The sequence below is a fragment of the Coregonus clupeaformis genome, chromosome 17 (assembly GCF_020615455.1).
Source record: "Coregonus clupeaformis isolate EN_2021a chromosome 17, ASM2061545v1, whole genome shotgun sequence".
Lineage (NCBI taxonomy): Eukaryota > Metazoa > Chordata > Actinopteri > Salmoniformes > Salmonidae > Coregonus > Coregonus clupeaformis.
This window is the reverse complement of record NC_059208.1, coordinates 36,028,362-36,046,197: the sequence shown is the minus strand read 5'-3', so window position 1 is coordinate 36,046,197 and position 17,836 is coordinate 36,028,362.

Sequence of the window (17,836 nt, the reverse complement as noted above, 5' to 3'; positions counted from 1 at the left end):
TATCCACCAATCCAAAGAAAAGATAGGCGGGAGCTAGACAGCCCGCCGTGCCCCTTTGTGGACAACGAGACATGTATCTTGTCAGTATATTCATAATCTTTGTAAAATCTCAATTGCATACTGTGGTGGAAATTGAACACCAGGGACACCTAAAGTCAATATTAAATGAATCACTCTTTATTATCAGTTAACTGGAGCGGTTACAACAAACACACATACAAAGTACAAGTCTGCCACAAGCTCTGCCAGGGCTGTCCCTTCAGTACTCTTATATACTGCTACACAAAAAAGCTACATTGGCATGGTTCATAGGGTTGGTTCCTGCAGGTGGCTTGTGGTAATGGTGGAGCGGAATTGGTGGAATAGTATCAAATACATCATACACAGTTTTTTTTGGGGGGGGTAGATCAGCTTAATATTGCAGATAGATTGTAACTTCCATCAATGTAATTGTCTGCATCAAATCAAATCAAATTTTATTGGCCAAATGCGCCGAATACAACAGGTGCAGACATTACAGTGAAATGCTTACTTACAGCCATTAACCAACAGTGCATTTATTTTTAATAAAAAAGTAAAATAAAACAACAACAAAAAAGTGTTGAGAAAAAAAGAGCAGAAGTAAAATAAAATAACAGTAGGGAGGCTATATATACAGGGGGGTACCGGTGCAGAGTCAATGTGCGGGGGCACCGGCTAGTTGAGGTAGTTGAAGTAATATGTACAGTGGGGAAAAAAAGTATTTAGTCAGCCACCAATTGTGCAAGTTCTCCCACTTAAAAATATGAGAGAGGCCTGTAATTTTCATCATAGGTACACATCAACTATGACAGACAAATTGAGAAAAAAAAATCCAGAAAATCACATTGTAGGATTTTTAATGAATTTATTTGCAAATTATGGTGGAAAATAAGTATTTGGTCACCTACAAACAAGCAAGATTTCTGGCTCTCACAGACCTGTAACTTCTTCTTTAAGAGGCTCCTCTGTCCTCCACTCGTTACCTGTATTAATGGCACCTGTTTGAACTTGTTATCAGTATAAAAGACACCTGTCCACAACCTCAAACAGTCACACTCCAAACTCCACTATGGCCAAGACCAAAGAGCTGTCAAAGGACACCAGAAACAAAATTGTAGACCTGCACCAGGCTGGGAAGACTGAATCTGCAATAGGTAAGCAGCTTGGTTTGAAGAAATCAACTGTGGGAGCAATTATTAGGAAATGGAAGACATACAAGACCACTGATAATCTCCCTCGATCTGGGGCTCCACGCAAGATCTCACCCATGGGGTCAAAATGATCACAAGAACGGTGAGCAAAAATCCCAGAACCACACGGGGGGACCTAGTGAATGACCTGCAGAGAGCTGGGACCAAAGTAACAAAGCCTACCATCAGTAACACACTACGCCGCCAGGGACTCAAATCCTGCAGTGCAGACGTGTCCCCCTGCTTAAGCCAGTACATGTCCAGGCCCGTCTGAAGTTTGCTAGAGTGCATTTGGATGATCCAGAAGGGGATTGGGAGAATGTCAGATGAAACCAAAATATAACCTTTTGGTAAAAACTCAACTCGTCGTTTTGGAGGAAAAAGAATGCTGAGTTGCATCCAAAGAACACCATACCTACTGTGAAGCATGGGGGTGGAAACATCATGCTTTGGGGCTGTTTTTCTGCAAAGGGACCAGGACGACTGATCAGTGTAAAGGAAAGAATGAATGGGGCCATGTATCGTGAGATTTTGAGTGAAAACCTCCTTCCATCAGCAAGGGCATTGAAGATGAAACGTGGCTGGGTCTTTCAGCATGACAATGATCCCAAACACACCGCCCGGGCAACGAAGGAGTGGCTTCGTAAGAAGCATTTCAAGGTCCTGGAGTGGCCTAGCCAGTCTCCAGATCTCAACCCCATAGAAAATCTTTGGAGGGAGTTGAAAGTCTGTGTTGCCCAGCGACAGCCCCAAAACATCACTGCTCTAGAGGAGATCTGCATGGAGGAATGGGCCAAAATACCAGCAACAGTGTGTGAACACCTTGTGAAGACTTACAGAAAACGTTTGACCTGTGTCATTGCCAACAAAGGGTATATAACAAAGTATTGAGAAACTTTTGTTATTGACCAAAAACTTATTTTCCACCATAATTTGCAAATAAATTCATTAAAAATCCTACAATGTGATTTTCTGGATTTTTTTTCTTCTCATTTTGTCTGTCATAGTTGACGTGTACCTATGATGAAAAGTACAGGCCTCTCTCATCTTTTTAAGTGGGAGAACTTGCACAATTGGTGGCTGACTAAATACTTTTTTTCCCCACTGTACATGTGGGTAGAGTTAAAGTGACTATGCATAAATAATGAACAGAGTAGCAGCAGCGTAAAAAGATGGGGTGGGGGGGCAGTGCAAATAGTCCGGGTAGCCATGATTAGCTGTTCAGGAGTCTTTTGGACCTAGACTTGGCACTCCGGTACCGCTTGCCGTGCGGTAGCAGAGAGAACAGTCTATGACTAGGGTGGCTGGAGTCTTTGACAACTTTGAGGGCCTTCCTCTGACACCGCCTGGATTAGAGGTCCTGGATGGCAGGAAGCTTGGCCCCAGTGATGTACTGGGCCGTACGCACTACCCTCTGTAGTGCCTTGCGGTCGGAGGCCAAGCAGTTGCCATACCAGGCGGTGATGCAACCAGTCAGGATGCTCTCGATGGTGCAGCTGTAGAATTTTTGAGGATCTGAGGACCCATGCCGAATCTTTTTCAGTCTCCTGAGGGGGAATAGGCTTTGTCGTGCCCTCTTCACGACTGTCTTGGTGTGTTTGGACCATGATAGTTCGTTGGTGATGTGGACACCAAGGAACTTGAAGCTCTCAACCTGTTCCACTACATCCCCGTCGATGAGAGTGGGGGCGTGCTCAGTCCTCTTTTTCCTGTAGTCCACAATCATCTCATTTGTCTTGGTCACGTTGAGGGAGAGGTTGTTGTCCTGGCACCACACGGCCAGGTCTCTGACCTCCTCCCTATAGGCTGTCTCATCGTTGTCGGTGATCAGGCCTACCACTGTTGTGTCGTCTGCAAACTTAATGATGGTGTTGGAGTCGTGCCTGGCCATGCAGTCATGGGTGAACAGGGAGTACAGGAGGGGACTGAGCACGCACCCCTGAGGGGCCCCCGTGTTGAGGATCAGTGTGGCAGATGTGTTGTTACCTAGCCTTACCACCTGGGGGTGGCCCGTCAGGAAGTCCAGGATCCAGTTGCAGAGGGAGGTGTTTAGTCCCAGGATCCTTAGCTTAGTGATGAGCTTTGAGGGCACTATGGTGTTGAATGCTGAGCTGTAGTCAATGAATAGCATTCTCACGTAGGTGTTCCTCTTGTCCAGGTGGGAAAGGGCAGTGTGGAGTGCAATAGAGATTGCATCATCTGTGGATCTGTTGGGGCGGTATGCAAATTGGAGTGGGTCTAGGGTTTCTGGGATAATGGTGTTGATGTGAGCCATGACCAGCCTTTCAAAGCACTTCATGGCTACAGACGTCAGTGCTACGGGTCGGTAGTCATTTAGGCAGGTTATCTTAGTGTCCTTGGGCACGGGGACTATGGTGGTCTGCTTGAAACATGTTGGTATTACAGACTCAGTCAGGGACATGTTGAAAATGTCAGTGAAGACACTTGCCAGTTGGTCAGCACATGCTCGGAGTACACGTCCTGGTAATCCGTCTGGCCCTGCGGCCTTGTGAATGTTGACCTGCTTAAAAGTCTTACTCACATCGGCTACGGAGAGCGTGATCACATAGTCATCCGGAACAGCTGGTGCTGTTCACTTCCAATCCCCCATGTTTTTTATATATATATATATATATATATATATATATATATATATATATATATATACACATACACACACATACATATCCTTTAAAAAAATATATACATTCCCCTTTATTACTTTCCAACCCCGCCACCCTTTCCCCACTTGGAGTAAACTAGTGAACAACAACGCCTAGGCCTCTACTTCCAGCCCATACCCACTATCTACATTTTATGGACACAGTCAATTTTACAGTAATTACATTTTGTTTGTTCTTTCTCCTGAACTTCTTCTGCTCTCAACCTCTCCGATCATTTTCATGATGTCCATCCGGTTTGCTTCTATATGCCATATCTTTCTAACTGTGCTCCTTCACAAAAGCTCCCAACCTACAACCCATGCACTTATTATGGACACAGCGTGCCTACATTATTAGTTATCTTGTTATTGTTTGTTGTTAGTTGTTATTAGTCCCATCCTTCAATTCCATTTAACACTTCCCATCTATCTTTTAACACCATCCATATAGGATTTCTATTTGCCATATATATTTCAACTGTACTGTGATGTCTTACAAAAGTTCTGAACCTTTCTATTCTCATTGTTTCTACAGATTGTGAATTGAAAATAAACATTTTTGCTAAAAGTATTATTATGTTATTGATCGATTGACTATGACTTTTCAGATCACCCAGTAGTGCTATAATAATAATAATAATATGCCATTTAGCTGATGCTTTTATCCAAAGCGACTTACAGTCGTGCGTGCATAATTTTTTTTGTGTATGGGTGGTCCCGGGGTTCGAACCCACTACCTTGGCGTTACAAGCGCCGTGCTCTACCAGCTGAGCTACAGAGGACCACAGCTATCTGCAGGGTTAGCTCCAGGTAAATATTGCAATCCTTTAGCCATTCCTGGACCTGTGTCCAAAAACAAGCTACAAATGGACAGTACCAAAACAAAATGATCTAATGATTCTGTCTCTTCGCAGCAAAATCTGCAGAGCTGGGAAAATTTTATCCCCCATATAAATAACATTATATTGGTAGCAATCATTTTATATAATAATTTAAATTGAAAGATTCTAAGTTTTGAATCCGGTGTCGTTTTGCGTATCAGTTCATAAACACTATGCCATGGGATCGGTACGTCAAGAATCTCTTCCCAACTATTTTGCAATCTATATGGGACAGCTGTCAATCCTTTGGTCCTTAAATGAAACTGATATACCTTTTTATTTATCACAGTTTTCCTTAACCAATTATGTTCTTTAATGCAAGGCCGACAGACAAGTTCCTTACTTTCTCCTCCTTCCACTTTCCTCTTCCATTTTTGCGGTAAGGCTGCAATTATTTGGTTGTAATTTTGGGTAGAGCAGACATTTCCATATGTTTTTGTTAGCTGCATGTGCGACATAACTCCACCAGTCCTACCGATGATATCATTTACAAAGATTATACCTTTTTTAAACATTTTGTCAAAAAAAAGAAGTTTTTTTGTCAATTAGTATATTTGAGTTTAACCACAATATTTGTTGCATTATTTGTTCTGTCGTTTCTGGAGGATTAAATTGAAATTGCAACCAACTTCTATGGCTTGTTTTAGAAATAGTGATATCTGGGAGATTATTTCCTTTTCAAATAACTGAAAGTGAGTGGTTGTAATCTGAATAAAGGGAAAAAGGCCATTCTTGAACATGGGGTGAGACAATCTTACTAATTTGCTAGAGAACCAGTTTGGATTTAAGTATAACTTATGTATGACTGAAGCTTTTAGTGATAGGTCTAATGCTTTAATATTTAATCATTTCTGTCCTCCGAATTCATATTCATTATATAAATAGGCCCGTTTAATTTTGTCTGGCTTGCCGTTCCAAATAAAATTGAATATTTTTTTTTCATATAATTTAAAAAACTGTTCGCTAGGCAAGACCATAAGCAAATAGGTAAACTGGGATAATACTAAAGAGTTGGTTTATATGTGTTTGATGCCATTCCATTCGCTCCATTCCAGCCATTATTATGAGCCAAACCACATGACCAACAACATTAGACACTTTATGGAACACAAAGCCATCACTATTTCATCCTGGAATATCCAAGGCCTGAGGTCATCTGCCTTTGGCCTAAAGAGCAGGAACCTGGACTTCACCAAAGAAATCGGAAATACAGACATTGTCATCCTACAAGAAACATGGTATAGAGGAGACGGACCCACTGGTTGCCCTCTAGGTTACAGAGAGCTGGTAGTCCCATCCACCAAACTACCAGGTGTGAAACAGGGAAGGGACTCAGGGGGTATACTAATTTGGTATAGAGCAGACCTAACTCACTCTATTAAATTAATCAAAACAGGAACGTTTTACATTTGGCTAGAAATTCAAAAGGAAATTATCTCAACAGAGAAAAATGTTCTCCTGTGTGCTACCTATATCCCCTCACTAGAATCCCCATACTTTAATGAAGACAGCTTCTCCATCCTGGAGGGGGAAATCAATCATTTCCAGACCCAGGGACATGTACTAGTCTGTGGCGACCTAAATGCCAGAACTGGACAAGAACCTGACACCCTCAGCACACAGGGGGACAAACACCTACCTGGAAGTGACAGCATTCCCTCCCCCATATGCCCCCCTAGGCACAACTACGACAACATATCCAACAAAAACGGGTCACAACTCCTGCAGCTCTGTCGCACGCTGGGTATGTACATAGTCAATGGTAGGCTTCGAGGGGACTCCTATGGTAGATACACCTATAGCTCATCTCTTGGCAGTAGTACTGTAGACTACTTCATCACTGACATCAACCCAGAGTCTCTAAGAGCATTCACAGTCAGCCCACTGACACCCCTATCAGAGCACAGCAAAATCACAGTCTACTTGAACAGAGCAATACTCAATCATGAGGCATCAAAGTCAAAGGAACTGAATAATATTAAGAAATGCTATAGATGGAAGGAAAGTAATGTCGAAACCTACCAAAAAACAATTAGGCAACAACAAATTAAATCCCTTTTAGACAACTTCCTGGATAAAACGTTCCAGTGTAATAGGGAGGTAGCTCAGTTGGTAGAGCATGGTGTTTGCAACGCCAGGGTTGTGGGTTCGATTCCCACGGGGGGCCAGTATGAAAAAATAAAAATAATAATAATGTATGCACTAACTGTAAGTCGCTCTGGATAAGAGCGTCTGCTAAATGACGTAAATGTAAATAGTGAAGGTGTAAACTTGGCAGTAGAAAACCTAAACAGTATATTTGACCTCTCAGCTTCCCTATCAAATCAAAAAATCTCTAACAGAAAACCGAAGAAAAGTAACAACAGTGACAAATGGTTTGATGAAGAATGCAAAAACCTAAGAAAGAAATTGAGAAACCTATCCAAACAAAAACATAGAAAACCTGAGCCTATGCCTTCACTGTGGTGAATCACTAAAACAATACAGAAATACACTACAGAAAAAGAAGGAACAGCATGTCAGAAATCAGCTCAATGTAATTGAAGAATGCATAGACTCTAACCACTTCTGGGAAAATTGGAAAACACTAAACAAACAACAACACGAAGAGCTATCTATCCAAAAGGGAGATGTATGGAAAAACCACTTCTCCAATCCATTTGGCCCTGTAACAAAGAACAAACAGCAAAAAAAGATACATGATCAAATGCAAATCTTAGAATCAACTATTAAAGACTACCAGAACCCACTGGATTCTACAATTACATTGAATGAACTACAGGACAAAATACAAACCCTCCAACCCAATAAGGCCTGTGGTGTTGATGGTATCCTCAATGAAATGATAAAATATACAGACCACAAATTAACCAAAGGTGATGGTTTGGGGATGCTTTGCTGCCTCAGGACCTGGACGACTTGCCTTAATAGAAGAAACCATGAATTCTGCTCTGTATCAGAGAATTCTACAGGTGAATGTCAGACCATTCGTCTGTGAGCTGAAGCTGAAACGCAGCTGGGTCATGCAGCAAGACAATGATCCAAAACACACAATCAAGTCTACATGAAAATTGCTAAAAAGCAACAAATTTGAAGTTTTGGAATGGCCTAGTCAAAGTCCAGACCTAATCCCAATAGAGATGTTGTGGCAGGACTTGAAACGAGCAGTTCATGCTTGAAAACCCACACGTCACTGAGTTAAAGCAGTTCTGCATGGAAGAGTGGGCCAAAATTCCTTCACAGCGACGTGAGAGACTAATCAACAACTACAGGAAGCATTTGGTTGGAGTCATTGCAGCTAAAGGTGGCACAACCAGTTATTGAGTGTATGTGACACTGTACAGTTACAATGTATTTGTGTATTCATATTTCTCCTCCCTATGCAATGCCTGAGATGGTGGCAGACACTCTGTTAATGATAGAGCAAGCCGAGCTGCTGGAGGGCCGGCACAAGCTGATGAACCTGGAGTGCTCATGGAATGACCTCATGTACGATCAGTACTGCATGGGCAGCAATAAACACGAACAACATGAACCTCATTCGAAACTACATTGGCAAGGTGCAGGGCCTGTCGGACGACCTGGCCAAGCAACTGTTGATAGTGCTGCAGCGCGCCATGGGCAAGGCTGGAGGCCAAAGTGAGCAGTGCTTCTTCTTCAAGCTCTACCACAACATGGTGTCCATGAGGGTGCAGGAACTGGCTACAGAGGACCTGGCGGCCAACAAAATTGTGTCCCTCCTCACCTGGGTCCTCAATTAATACTTAACAAAATTAAGTCTGTACTGCCCTCTCTGTTACTCATGTAGCATTAGTGATATCTGGGCACCAGTCCAATAATACCTTTATATTCTAATGTGGCTGACAGTGGCTTGAACTATACTGAACAAAATTATAAACGTAACATGTGAAGTGTTGATCTGTCACGTCTACCCCCGCTCCCCCTCTCTGGTGCTCGATGTCGCCGGTCTACTAACCACCGGTCCTGGCAACCCTTCATTACGCACACCTGGCAACCTTCATTACGCACACATGCGCCTCATCATTTGGCACACCTGGACTTCATCACTTCCCTGATTACACTTCCCTGTTTTTCTCTCACGTTCAGTACGCTTCCCATGTTTGTTCAATCAATCAATCAATTTTATTTTATATAGCCCTTCTTACATCAGCTAATATCTCGAAGTGCTTTACAGAAACCCAGCCTAAAACCCCAAACAGCTAGTAATGCAGGTGTAGAAGCACGGTGGCTAGGAAAAACTCCCTAGAAAGGCCAAAACCTAGGAAGAAACCTAGAGAGGAACCAGGCTATGAGGGGTGGCCAGTCCTCTTCTGGCTGTGCCGGGTGGAGATTATAACAGAACCATGCCAAGATGTTCAAAAATGTTCATAAGTGACAAGCATGGTCAAATAATAATCAGGAATAAATCTCAGTTGGCTTTTCATAGCCGATCATTAAGAGTTGAAAACAGCAGGTCTGGGACAGGTAGGGGTTCCATAACCGCAGGCAGAACAGTTGAAACTGGAATAGCAGCAAGGCCAGGCGGACTGGGGACAGCAAGGAGTCACCACGGCCGGTAGTCCCGACGTATGGTCCTAGGGCTCAGGTCTCTCAGTTGGCTTTTCATAGCCGATCATTAAGAGTTGAAAACAGCAGGTCTGGGACAGGTAGGGGTTTCGTAACCGCAGGCAGAACAGTTGAAACTGGAATAGCAGCAAGGCCAGGCGGACTGGGGACAGCAAGGTGTCAGCATGCCCGGTAGTCCTGACGTATGGTCCTAGGGCTCAGGTTCTCAGAGAGAAAGAGAGAACGAGAGAATTAGAGAGAGCATACTTAAATTCACACAGGACACTGGATAAGACAGGAGAAGTACTCCAGGTATAACCAACTAACCCCAGCCCCCCGACACATAAACTACTGCAGCATAAATACTGGAGGCTGAGACAGGAGCGGTCCGGAGACACTGTGGCCCCATCCGAAGAAACCCCGGACAGGGCCAAACAGGAAGGATATAACCCCACCCACTCTGCCAAAGCACAGCCCCCGCACCACCAGAGGGATATCCTCAACCACCAACTTACAATCCTGAGACAAGGCCGAGTATAGCCCACAGAGGTCTCCACCACAGCACAAACCAAGGGGGGGCGCCAACCCAGACAGGAAGATCACGTCAGTAACTCAACCCACTCAAGTGACGCACCCCTCCTAGGGGACGGCATGAAAGAGCACCAGCAAGCCAGTGACTCAGCCCCTGTAACAGGGTTAGAGGCAGAGAACCCCAGTGGAGAGAGGGGAACCGGCCTGGCAGAGACAGCAAGGGCTGTTCGTTGCTCCAGAGCCTTTCCGTTCACCTTCACACTCCTGGGCCAGACTACACTCAATCATATGACCTACTGAAGAGATAAGTCTTCAGTAAAGACTTAAAGGTTGAGACCGAGTCTGCGTCTCTCACATGGGTAGGCAAACTGTTCCATAAAAATGGAGATCTATAGGAGAAAGCCCTGCCTCCCGCTGTTTGCTTAGAAATTCTAGGGACAATTAGGAGGCCTGCGTCTTGTGACCGTAGCGTACGTATTGGTATGTACGGCAGGACCAACTCGGAAAGATAGGTAGGAGCAAGCCCATGTAACGCTTTATAGGTTAACAGTAAAACCTTGAAATCAGCCCTTGCCTTAACAGGAAGCCAGTGTAGGGAAGCTAGCACTGGAGTAATATGATCAAATTTCTTGGTTCTAGTCAGGATTCTAGCAGCCGTATTTAGCACTAACTGAAGTTTATTTAGTGCTTTATCCGGTAGCCGGAAAGTAGAGCATTGCAGTAGTCTAACCTAGAAGTAACAAATGCATGGATTAATTTTTCTGCATCATTTTTGGACAGAAAATTTCTGATTTTTGCAATGTTACGTAGATGGAAAAAAAGCTGTCCTTGAAACAGTCTTGATATGTTCGTCAAAAGAGAGATCAGGGTCAAGAGTAACGCCTGAGGTCCTTCACAGTTTTATTTGAGACGACTTTACAACCATCAAGATGAATTGTCAGATTTAACAGAAGATCTCTTTGTTTCTTGGGACCTAGAACAAGCATCTCTGTTTTGTCCGAGTTTAAAAGTAGAAAGTTTTCAGCCATCCACTTCCTTATGTCTGAAACACAGGCTTCTAGCGAGGGCAATTTTGGGGCTTCACCATGTTTCATTGAAATGTACAGCTGTGTGTCATCCGCATAGCAGTGAAAGTTAACATTATGTTTTCGAATAACATCCCCAAGAGGTAAAATATATAGTGAAAACAATAGTGGTCCTAAAACGGAACCTTGAGGAACACCGAAATGTACAGTTGATTTGTCGGAGGACAGACCATTCACAGAGACAAACTGATATCTTTCCGACAGGTAAGATCTAAACCAGGCCAGAACTTGTCCGTGTAGACCAATTTGGGTTTCCAGTCTCTCCAAAAGAATGTGGTGATCGATAGTGTCAAAGGCAGCACTAAGGTCTAGTAGCACGAGGACAGATGCAGAGCCTCGGTCTGACGCCATTAAAAGGTCATTTACCACCTTCACAAGTGCAGTCTCAGTGCTATGATGGGGTCTAAAACCAGACTGAAGCATTTCGTATACATTGTTTGTCTTCAGAAAGGCAGTGAGTTGCTGCGCAACAGCTTTTTCTAAAATTTTTGAGAGGAATGGAAGATTCGATATAGGCCGATAGTTTTTATATTTTCCGGGTCAAGGTTTGGCTTTTCAAGAGAGGCTTTATCACTGCCACTTTTAGTGAGTTTGGTACACATCCGGTGGATAGAGAGCTGTTTATTATGTTCAACATAGGAGGGCCAAGCACAGGAAGCAGCTCCTTCAGCAGTTTAGTAGGAATAGGATCCAGTATGCAGCTTGAAGGTTTAGAGGCCATGATTATTTTCATCATTGTGTCAAGAGATATAGTACTAAAACACTTAAGTGTCTCTCCCGATCCCAGGCCCTCGCGGAGATCTGTGCAGATCCAGGACAGCTAAGCCCTGGAGGAATACGCAGATTCAAAGAGGAGTCCGTAATTTGCTTTCTAATGGTCATGATCTTTTCCTCAAAGAAGTTCATGAATTTATTACTGCTGAAGTGAAAGCCATCCTCTCTTGGGGAATGCTGCTTTTTAGTTAGCTTTGCAACAGTATCAAAAAGAAATTTTGGATTGTTCTTATTTTCCTCGATTAAGTTGGAAAAGTAGGATGATCGAGCAGCAGTGAGGGCTCTTCGGTACTGCACGGTACTGTCTTTCCAAGCTAGTCGGAAGACTTCCAGTTTGGTGTGGCGCCATTTCCGTTCCAATTTCCTGGAAGCTTGCTTCAAAGCTCGGGTATTTTCTGTATACCAGGGAGCTAGTTTCTTATGACAAATGTTTTTTCTTTTTTTAGGGGTGCAACTGCATCTAGGGTATTGCGCAAGGTTAAATTGAGTTCCTCAGTTAAGTGGTTAACTGATTTTTGTCCTCTGACGTCCTTGGGTAGGCAGAAGGAGTCTGGAAGGGCATCAAGGAATTTTTGTGTTGTCTGAGAATTTATAGCACGACTTTTGATGCTCCTTGGTTGGGGTCTGAGCAGATTATTTGTTGCGATTGCAAACGTAATAAAATGGTGGTCCGATAGTCCAGGATTTTGTGGAAAAACATTAAGATCTACAACATTTATTCCATGGGACAAAACTAGGTCCAGAGTATGACTGTGGCAGTGAGTAGGTCCAGAGACATGTTGGACAAAACCCACTGAGTCGATGATGGCTCCGAAAGACTTTTGGAGTGGGTCTGTGGACTTCTCCATGTGAATATTAAAATCACCAAAAATTAGAATATGATCTGCTCGATGCCGATTATGAATTACTCGATGCCGACACATCTTTCTAGCTAATTTACACGCTGAAGCTATGTTGCACTTGGTGACCTCTGACTGTTTCATCCTAACATCGTTGGTGCCGACGTGGATAACAATATCTCTATACTCTCTACACTCGCCAGTTTTAGCTTTAGCCAGCACCATCTTTAGATTAGCCTTAACGTCGGTAGCCCTGCCCCCTGGTAAACAGTGTATGATCGCTGGGTGATTCGTTTTAAGTCTAATACTGCGGGTAATGGAGTCGCCAATGACTAGGGTTTTCAATTTGTCAGAGCTAATGGTGGGAGCCTTCGGCGTCTCAGACCCCGTAACGGGAGGAGTAGAGACAAGAGAAGACTCAGACTCAGACTCCGACTCGCTACATAATGGGGAAAACCGGTTGAAAGTTTCTGTCGGCTGAATGAGCGACACCGGTTGATCATTCCAACAGTATTTCCCTCCAGAAGCCATGAGAAAGTTGTCCGGCTCGCGGGGACTGTGCGGGGGGATTTATACTAACGTTACTATCTGTACTTACTGGTGGCACAGACGCTGTTTCTTCCTTTCCTACACTGAAATTACCCTTGCCTAACGATTGCGTCTGAAGCTGGGCTTGTAGCACAGCTATTCTCGCCGTAAGGCGATCGTTCTCCTGTATATTATGAGTACAGCGACTGCAATTAGAAGACATCATGTTAATGTTACTACTTAGCTTCGGCTGTTGAAGATGTTGACGAACCATGTCCAGATAAAGCGTCCGGAGTGAAAAAGTTGAATGAGGGAAAAAAGTTGCGATGGAAAAAAGGAAAGTTGGCAGCAAAAACGCACAGGAAAATGACTCTTCTGTCTCGGGATAAAACGTCCGGGGTGAAAAAGTTTAACGAAAAAAGATGAGTGAGGACAAAACTAAAAAGTTGGTAAATTTGTTGAACACAGAGATTGATTAAACGTTTATTAAAAGTAAAACGTGAATAGTTTGGCAGGTAGCCAAGTAGCAGCAAACAGCACAGCAGCACGGAGACAATGCGGAAGCATTGTCTCCGTGCTGTTCTTTTGTATCTTGTCAGTATTAAAACTCACCTGTATTAAAACTCACCTGCTTTCTGATTCCCGGTCCAATGTTTCATGAGCTGAAATAAAAGATCCCCGAAATGTTCCATACGCACAAAGCTTATTTCTCTCAAATGTTGTGCACAAATTTGTTTGCATCCCTGTTAGTGAGCATTTCTCTTTTGCCAAGATAATGCGTCCCCCTGACAGGTGTGGCATATCAAGAAGCTGATTAAACAGCATGATCATTACACAGGTGCACTTTCTGCTGGGGACAATAAAAGGCCACTCTAAAATGTGCAGTTTTGTCACACAAGTTGAGGGAGCGTGCAATTGGCATGCTGACTGCAGGAATGTCCATCAGAGCTGTTGCCAGAGAATTGTATGTTAATTTCTCGACCATAAGCTGCCGCCAAAACGTATTTTTAGAGAATTTACGTCCAACCGGCTTCACAACCGCAGACCACGTGTAACCACGCAAGCCCAGGACCTCCACATCCTGCTTCTTCACCTGCGGGATCGACTGAGACCAGCCACCCAGACAGCTGAAGAAATTGTGGGTTTGCACAACCGAAGAATTTCTGCACAAATTGTCAGAAACCGTCTTAGGAAAGCTCATCTGTGTGCTCGTTGTCAGTGGGCAAATGCTCACCTTCAATGGCCACTGGCACGCTGGAGAAGTGTGCTCTTCATGGATGAATCCCAGTTTCAAATGTACTGGGCAGAAGAAGGACCGCGGGTATGGCGTTGTGTGGGCGAGTGGTTTGCTGATGTCAACGTTGTGAACAGAGTGCCCCGTGGTGGTGGGGTTATGGTATGGGCAGGCATAAGCTATGGACAACGAACACCATTGCATTATCAATGGCAATTTGAATGTACAGAGATACCGTGACAAGATCCTTAGGCCCATTGTCGTGCCATTCATCTGCTGCCATCACCTCATGTTTCAGCATGATAATGCACGGCCCCATGTCGCAAGGATCTGTACACAATTCCTGGCAGCTGAAAATGTCCCAGTTCTTCCATGGCCTGCATACTCACCAGATATGTCACCAATTGAGCATGTTTGGGATGCTCTGGATCAACCTGTACGACAGCGTGTTCCAGTTCCCGCCAATATTCCAGCAAATGGTGGTCACACCAGATACTGACTGGTTTTCTGATCCACGCCCCTAACTTATTTTTTTAAAGGTATCTGTGATGCGTATCTGTATTCCTAGTCATGTGAAATCTATAGATTAGGACCTAATGAATTTATTTCAATTGACTGATTTCCTTATATGAATTGAAATTGTTGCATGTTGCGATTATATTTTTGTTCAGTGTAGTTATGGTTCCATACAGAATCAAGCTAGCTAGTTTAAAAATAGCATGCAAAATAACTTTACCTAATAGATTTTGGTAGGTAGTATCAGACTACGTTAGCATTACAAACTCTTAATAACAATGACTTGGACAATAGCTTTCAAAAACATATTACAAAGAATAAAAAGCTTGCTACCTAGCCATAAAAGAAAGACATTTAAACTTACCCGCCATGACACAGCTACGATTCTTGGTGGACATTGCACAATTAGTCAGTGGTAAACTGGTGACACTTATTTTTCTTCGTCTGTGGATATTTTATGGTGGTTGGCAAACAACTTTATGGTGCATTACCGCCACCAACTGGACTGGAGTGTAGACCAGAGACAAGGAAGGTCTAAATCCTACCCAATATTCTCGTCTCCTTAAGGAAACTGGTAACGCATGTCGTGATTGACAGGTGGTTGCTCCAGACAACACGGCCCATGTGAGCTGTCACCAACCGACCAGTATAGAGTATGCTGGTCTATGAAAACTTAATCTAATTGGTTAGAAGAAACAGGTCCCACCTCCCAGAGCTCATGTTCTCTTTCTCTATTTTTCTTTCTCTCTTTCTCTTTCTCTGCAAATATTTTTGTCATGGTGCGAAAAGTCTGAGCGTGCGAATTTGACATGCGCAGGTGTACAGATGCAATTATTGCTTTCACATATTAACATACAAGTTTGCAAATGCGATTACAACTACACATGACTTTTTTTCATGTTCACAACTCATCAGTTACACATTTGAAAATTGTGTTTACAACTATAAATATATTCTAAATGCTCAAATCATTATGACAATGATTTACCTCCATACATCTCAGCCTAAATTGTGACAACTTCAACATGCTCTGATTTTCTAATTTTTCATAAAATAAAAAAGAGTATCAACCTCTGATACAGTAAACATTGCATGATCTGATAAGATTGTCTGGCATTAAACCCTATACAGTCAACGCATTAAACATGAATCACTCATCAGGGAATGTACAGACTAGAGAAATACATATAGTACAGGTCACGCAAAAACTTGATTTACAAAAGGATACAAATGAACAGTGCAACTCAGCTGCCATTGTGGAAATTATTCTGATTCAAGTTTTGATGGTGCAGCAGTAGTATTTGGAGAGGATTCGGGGTGGCATGCCGAATTTCAGTGGTGATCATCTTGTATTATACACTGGCCTAGCTATTTCTGCTGAATCTCCCAAATAAACCAAAGTTTGTTGCTAATTTTAATGATATAAACTCAAATCAAATCACATTTTATTTGCCACATGCGCCGAATACAACAGTGAAATGCTTATTTACAAGCCCTTAACCAACAATGCAGTTTTAAGAAAAGGGGGGGACATTGTCTGGGTAGCCATGATTAGCTGTTCAGGAGTCTTATGACTTGTGGGTAGAAGCTGTTAAGAAGCCTTTTGGACCTAGACTTGGTGCTCCGGTACCGCTTGCCGTGCGGTAGCAGAGAGAACAGTCTATGACTAGGGTGGCTGGAGTCTTTGACAATTTTTAGGGCCTTCCTCTGACACCGCCTGGTATAGAGGTCCTGGATGGCAGGAAGCTTGGCCCCAGTGATGTACTAGGCCGTACGCACTACCCTCTGTAGTGCCTTGCGGTCGGAGGCCGAACAGTTGCCATACCAGGCGGTGAAGCAACCAATCAGGATGCTCTCGATGGTGCAGCTGTAGAACGTTTTGAGGATCTGAGGACCCATGCCAAATCTTTTCAGTCTCCTGAGGGGGAATAGGCTTTGTCGTGCCCTCTTCACGACTGTCTTGGTATGTTTGGACCATGATAGTTTGTTGGTGATGTAGACACCAAGGAACTTGAAGCTCTCAACCTGTTCCACTACAGCCCCGTCGATGAGAATGGGGGCGTGCTCAGTCCTCTTTATTTCCCCTGTAGTCCACAATCATCTCCTTTGTCTTGATCACGTTGAAGAAGAGGTTGTTATTCTGGCACCACACGGCCAGGTCTCTGACCTCCTCTCTATAGGCTGTCTAATCGTTGTCTGTGATCAGGCCTACCACTGTTGTGTCGTCTGCAAACTTAATGATGGTGTTGGAGTCGTGCCTGGCCATGCAGTCATGGGTGAACAGGGCATACAGGAGGGGACTGAACACGCACCCCTGAGGGGCCCCCGTGTTGAGGATCAGCGCGGCAGATGTGTTGTTACCTACCCTTACCACCTGGGGGTGGCCCGTCAGGAAGTCCAGGATCCAGTTGCAGAGGGAGGTGTTTAGTCCCAGGGTCCTTAGCTTAGTGATGAGCTTTGAGGGCAATGTGGTGTTGAACGCTGAGCTGTAGTCAATGAATAGCATTTTCACGTAGGTGTTCCTCTTGTCTAGGTGGGAAAGGGCAGTGTGGAGTGCAATAGAGATTGCATCATCTGTGGATCTGTTGGGTCGGTATGCAAATTGGAGTGGGTCTAGGGTTTATGGGATAATGGTGTTGATGTGAGCCATGACCAGCCTTTCAAAGCACTTCATGGCCACATCCCTCATTTAGCCTATCTTTTCACACAGCTAAGGGATTCATGCTGTATATCTCCAGCATGGTGAGTGGCAGAATGTCAACTCTCTCCAGCACATGATTTGTGAGGGCCTCTCTTTTGTGGGGGCCTCTCTTCTTAATTGGTGATCTGTTCCTCTTGATAGGTGGAGATTGAGATGGCGCCATAAGGGTCCACCACTGTCTGAGCGCAGCGCACCACCGTCAGCAGCAGGAAGAAGCAGAGGAGGACGAGAAAGAAGAGAGCAAAGCCCAGGTCCACATCCACCTCCAGCTTGGACAGAGGGGGAGCTGGCTGGTGCTGGTCCATGTG